Raw genomic sequence first — 6208 nt, forward strand, 5'->3', positions numbered from 1 at the left:
AGGTTATAAATTCAAGCCTAAATATCAAATATAAAAGGATAAAGCTTTTGATCTTTAATATATATTGTTTTTGTTTCTTTTTAGAGTAACAAACTTATGGTATGGTTTGTCTGACAATGTAGTTTGAATTATTTTGAGGTTTGTTCGAATGTAATATGAATATGAAACTAAAAGACTATGTTTAACTTGGTTTAGGACCAAATACGTTGTTTGATGGGTTTCTTGAAAGTTGAATATTGAATAAATTTAGTTTTGTCACAAGTTAGCACAGCACTAGTAGTACATTAGTAGTTATAATATTTGGGTACTACAATTACTTATTAATATTAATATTATAGTATTAGCTTGGCTATAGTATAGTTAAGTTGTATAGCTTAGATTATACTTATATTATGATTTATATTTATAGTCCATGACTTTTAACTTAAGTTCCTTGTCATGATATTAATATTAAGTAAATATTACGTAGCTAATAGTAAACTACATTATTAATACTATTATTATAAAGTATATTATAATTCGAGTTATACTATTAGTATCACTATCAGTAATTTACTACTAATACTATTAATAGTGATACTACTAGTACTAGTCTACAATACGTTATCAATTAATAAAATTTAAAAAAAGTCAGTAACCGAGTGTAAATTAAAGAACTCCTTTGCTTTTAATCAAATTATTGGCTTTAGATTCAAACATTTTGTACAAATTAGAAAACTACAATAAAGAAAAGAGCATAACTTACATGTATATATTACATATGCAATTTTGATTGCAGAATTAACTTTTCTAACTTGAACCTTTTAAAAAGACATTTAATAGTATATTTAGGCTATAACTCTACCACTCACGATGACTTTTTTTCTTAACCCCAAAATGTCACGTGATCCATCGATAATCTCGTATAGAGCGTTATGATGTTTATAATGGCGTCACAAAACTAAATATTTGTAAAGAAGAAACAAGAAAGCTTAAAGTTAAACCGACTTCAAAAATATCATTTGACGTTTCCCCACTCTATCAAATAAACTAAAATAAGACTACAGCTGTTGAATTTATTTAATTTAAAATCTTTTAAAACAGCTATATAGGCTGGTCAAAACAGTTAAAAGACAGTAAATGACTATTGTTGACGTTTGGACGCTATTTACGAACTGAAAAACTTTTCTGTTGAAACTCAATAATCAGAGTTCCAAACCCCTCTCTTTAAAAAAATGTTTTAGTAGAAAAAACATGTTTCAATTCAAATACGTCAGTTAACCAGACCACTCACACTTACCAAACAGGTTGAGTTTTTTAAAGAGATAGAAGCTTTGGAAGAACAAGGAGTGGTAGAATCGAGTACTTATCCTTATATATAGGCATAACTTATTGTACATGTGAAGAAAAAGAATGGGTCCACTAGGGTCTGCGTGGATTACCGAAAGGTGAATGAAGTCCCAAAGAAGGATGTTTATCCAATGCCACGAATTCTCTACTTTGGATACTTTATTTGGATCAAAATGGCTCCAACATTGCATCTGAAGAGTGGATACTAGCAAGTGCAAGTTGAGAAATTACTATCTTTACTTCAGGAAATGGGTTATGTCAGTTTGTTGCATTACCATTTGGGTTATGTAATGCACCTACTGCATTTGAATTACTCATGGAATAAGTTCTATCTAGACTATCTTTTAATGTTATACTCGTTTACTTGAATGACATAATTATCTTTGGGAAGACCTTTAATGATGCTTGTGATAAGATGAGAAAAGTACTGGAAAGAGAACTCTTAAGCTGAAATCCAATAAATGTGAATTGTTCCATCAATGAGCGAGTACCCTGGAAAATATAGTCAGTGTAACAGAAACCCAACAAAAATTAAATCTATCCTGATTTGTTCAACACTATGCAAATTTCTTGAGGCAAGAGGATTTCTCAGACTGCATTCCTACCATTGCTATTTATAAAATGATTCTCTATTATAGATTATCCTACACACAAGTTTTTATAAACTATTGATTGTGAACAAGCATTTAGCAAACTGAGGAACGAATGAACAACTACTCCTGTATTAGCATACAAACATTAGAAAACCCACTTACAAAAGATACAGATTCGAGTGATTTTGTAGCTACTAAGTGGCATTCGAGCCTGAACCATCTCCATCACTCCTCTATAACCAATATTTTATACTTTGAACAGATAATGCAATATAGAAATGGCTGATGAGTTTTCATAATGCAATAAGCCAGAAAACAAGATTGGTACAGATACTTCAGGAATATAACTTTATTATCAAACACCACCCGAGATGAATCTATGGAATTACTTATAGTCTGTCCTAAATATCTTATATTTCTGAAAAAAGCAAATATTGTGAAAATTGGGGAGCAGTAGATAACAAAAGGCAACACAGCAAAATTCAAGATGAAACATCTATAAATTATTAAGAATTATTATGATTCAACAATCAACTGAAAGATGCTCTTGCAAAAACATCAGTACCACTATGATTATTCAGTGGATCAAGTATGGTGCAGAATGATTCTCGTATCAGATACTGATCTAGTACTGCTCAAAAGAGAAAAATATACTAGGCACAGTTAAAAATGGAAAGATACAAGTGGACAGGAATTATGACTTCAATTGGTACTTCCACAGATACTGGAATCAGAATTAAGTTCTTCATCACTTCAGCTGCCAGTTAGATGTTTAGAAGACACTGTAAAGATAAGAGTATGCTTCTACTGGATTGGATGGTGGAAATACGTAATATTTTGTTGTGAGTAAAAACGTCCATGAAGGAAATGGCATGGACATCTACAGCATTATTGTATTGGATCACAAGTTGAGAGAGTTGCTGTTAATGTGCTCGATCATCTATCATATAGGCAAGCAACAATAGGAATAAGAACACTGTGGTTGTAATGGATATTTCATCAAATGGTCAGACGTATATAATTTTCTTAATCAGAAAGCAGTAACAAAAGCACGGAAGCTTGTCAATGAAATTGTTTCAAGATTTAGGATGTCGAAGTAACTTCCCTTAAATTATGGATTGATCTTAGAATCAGCCTTTTTCGTGGAGGTGTGTTATATCCCTGGAATCAAAAAGAAGACCCAAACAACAGCCATTCATCTCTGGTGAGGAAGCGGTGTAGTTGGATTACTTCATGAAGGTATTCAGTCATAAGTGGCACAGTAGTAGTGGTAACAGGTGTAAACCAGACGGTTTCTCATATTTCATATTGCCTAGTTAATCATGTTTGGAGTTGGAATTCTCTGGCAGATGTATAGCTGTGACTGATTTGATCTTTGCATTTTCTGTCAAATTCTAAATGTTTTATCTTGACAATGATGCCCTTTTGTACTTTGTAAATTTTGTTGATATAATCATTCTGTATTTCACTGATGTCTTATTGTATTCCATTCTTTACTTTACTGATGTCTTTTTTTACTTCATTGATACCATCTTGTATTTCACCATTTTATCAGGTATTTCAGACAAGTTACTGCACAAAATGATGGACTCTGTAAGAGGCAATGTAATGATTGATCCAGAGTTTAGAGTCTAGCCCTTGACCTCATCAACACCTGAGGGAAGGGAAGTTTCGGGACTGGAACATAATCACTGCCAAACTGTGTTGAACTTTGACCTGATGGAACATCAAGCAATCCCACTGGATACAATACTTAAAACAGGGTCCCCCGAGTACTTGGGTGACTATAATAGTTGCACGTGAAATCTTACTGATCAATGGCCTCTACAGATCACCAAGACATCCTAGTTGAAACATTTTTAGATGGGTTCCAGAGTAAAGCTATGTGGTGTCTTTTAGGATTGATAGACATTCTCAAGCTCAGTGAGGCAGTATCTATCACAATGAGGTTTAAAGATGAAATTTTGATCAAACTGCAGTAGGGGAAAAGCCCATAGCAGTGGATGGAGTGTCTGTCCCTAGACCAGACTATTCTGTATAAATGGGTACCCTACATCAACCTTGGAATCAACTCAAGACTGATACATCCTGGAATTACAACACAGCAGCACTATTACTTTGTAAATGAGCAGAGCTGCCTTGGTTCTGCCATAATACTTATGCTGCAACCAGTGTTATAATGCCTCAAACTGGTCATCATTCCAGAGTAGAGGATCAAAGCACAGGCTTTGTGTATGGGCAGTAGAATCACTTTGCCATGCAGTAAAATATGTGAAGAAATCAGATTCACCTGACTGCACAGAAGATGTAGGAGGACCAACAATGGCCTGTAGTTGATGCTATTTCTGCACGGGTTAGAGTTGATTACTGACTAAGGAGGTGCAGCAGAAAGGTTAATACAGAAGTCACTATGTATCAGGCACTCTGAGTGTAACCACAGCTCTAGCTAGCTAATACTAACTTTATTATGGTGAATGATAACAATCTAGATGTGGTGGAAAAAGCACATCTCTGATGACTTCTAAGTCATGGAAACAACAAGACAAATGCAATAATGGCGACAAGCTGTAGTTGTTCCTACTTCTGCTCCAGATAACTAACATAGCCTGAATCAGGATTGGTCATTGACTCAAGGTGGGGCAGCAGACAACTTACATCTCAATCTGTTGTGATCAGCCCAACTCTATCAGGGCTGGGTTGAGCTTGATACATGTCTATCAAGATGCTAGTGTGAAAGATGGAATTCCTTGTTGATACAGAGGTCACTGTGCATCAGGCACTCTGAGTGAAGCTCTGGCTAGTAAATGATAAGTTCACTATCTTGAATGGCAACAGGCTAGATGTGACACGGGAATTGGAGCTATGACTACATTTAGACAATGGGAGCAACAGGACAAAGGTAATCATTGCTGACTTAGGCTCTGGTATAGAAATTTTTGAAATAGATAAACTGAAAAACTAGCTCTCAAATTTGTCTGTATAGCAGAATAAGATAGCTTCTGTGGGAGAACCATCCAGTGTCAATAGAAAATAACCAAAACCTGGGCAGCATAAATGTACAATATGGAGAGAATTATAATACCTCTGTGTAGACAGGTTATGTTAGATGGCTTACTATGAACTTGTCGAGTGCATTGGTTCTATGTAACACAGTCATGGACCCAATCCATGAGATGAGCTATTTCCTGTCCAGAAAGCAGGCAATATTAGCTTGGCCAGTAATCTGTTTGGGTTGGGATGCACAGCTGGTGATAAACTGCAATTATGGGCACTCATCTAGCTAGCTTTTCATTAGAATGATCATAAGAATGAAGTAAAGTGGAGGTGACAAAAGCTGGCAGTCACCTCCACAAAAGCTGGCATTGCATTGTGTCCACAAACAAGTACTTGGCTACCAACACATCTGAGGTTGCTGGTTGAGGATTGCACAATCAATCTAGATTCAACTCAATGGCAAGTGCACAGTAATCAATTGGTTAATAATACCACTATATTTGTGGAACCAGATAATTTATTGGATTAAACAGAAATTCCTCATCATCACATATATACTGGGGGTGCTCTGGTCAATGCTGAGATAAAACATATGTTAAAGAATGGGATCACACAGTCTTCACAGTATGCATGGTTATCTCCAATAGTGACTTCTAGAAAGAAGGTAGACATGTTCAGGTTTTGTGTTCATTTCTGACTGATTATTGTGACACACATCGATGCCTTTCCACTACCACAAACAGATAAATGTCTGGATTCATTGTATGGTGTCCAATGGTTCAACACTTTAGGGCTGTTCTTTGGATACTGGCAAGTCAAGCTGAATAACAAAGGCAGAGCCAAAACTATATTCAGTGCTTGAGATTGTCTGAAACTTTATGTCCATCTGCTGTTTTCATCAATGCCTCTTTTTCTTCATCTCTGGAGGCACTTTCTCATCCTTCATTAACAAAGCAGGGCACATCATTGCAGCTGTGGAATCAGTGTCAACCAATGTAGTGCAAGGTTTTTTCATCAATAAATTCATGAACTCATGGACGATTTTCCTCAAATAATGAGCTTCTCTTCTTATTCATGGTAGATGGAGTAATTCCAGTCAAACTTCACCTAATAAGTCCAACTAATTCCTGTTTCTCGATGCCTGGTAAGCCCTTGGTTGTTCTTTTAGCCTTGTTGGGCTCGAAGACTAATTGTAGGGGTATTGTCTTCTTTGTGCCTTAAAATTGTTAAGTCTTCAAACTCTTAGGTTTAATGGCCAGGTTTACCATATCTATAACAATTCTCTCTTTCTG

General features: G+C 35.4%; 1 protein-coding gene across 2 annotated transcripts in view; it reads right to left on the reverse strand.

The window, feature by feature from the left end:
- LOC106478416 (NEDD4-like E3 ubiquitin-protein ligase WWP1) overlaps positions 1–859 on the reverse strand; it is a 35006-nt gene extending 34147 nt beyond the window's left edge. For both annotated transcript variants that reach the window (XM_013938957.2, XM_022382013.1), the window contains exon 1: positions 746–859. The gene's annotated coding sequence lies outside the window, so the exon portion shown is untranslated. The remainder of the gene's footprint in view (positions 1–745) is intronic.
- Between the last annotated feature and the right edge of the window lie 5349 nt (positions 860–6208).

This window comes from Limulus polyphemus, unplaced genomic scaffold (assembly GCF_000517525.1).
Source record: "Limulus polyphemus unplaced genomic scaffold, Limulus_polyphemus-2.1.2 Scaffold209, whole genome shotgun sequence".
Lineage (NCBI taxonomy): Eukaryota > Metazoa > Arthropoda > Merostomata > Xiphosura > Limulidae > Limulus > Limulus polyphemus.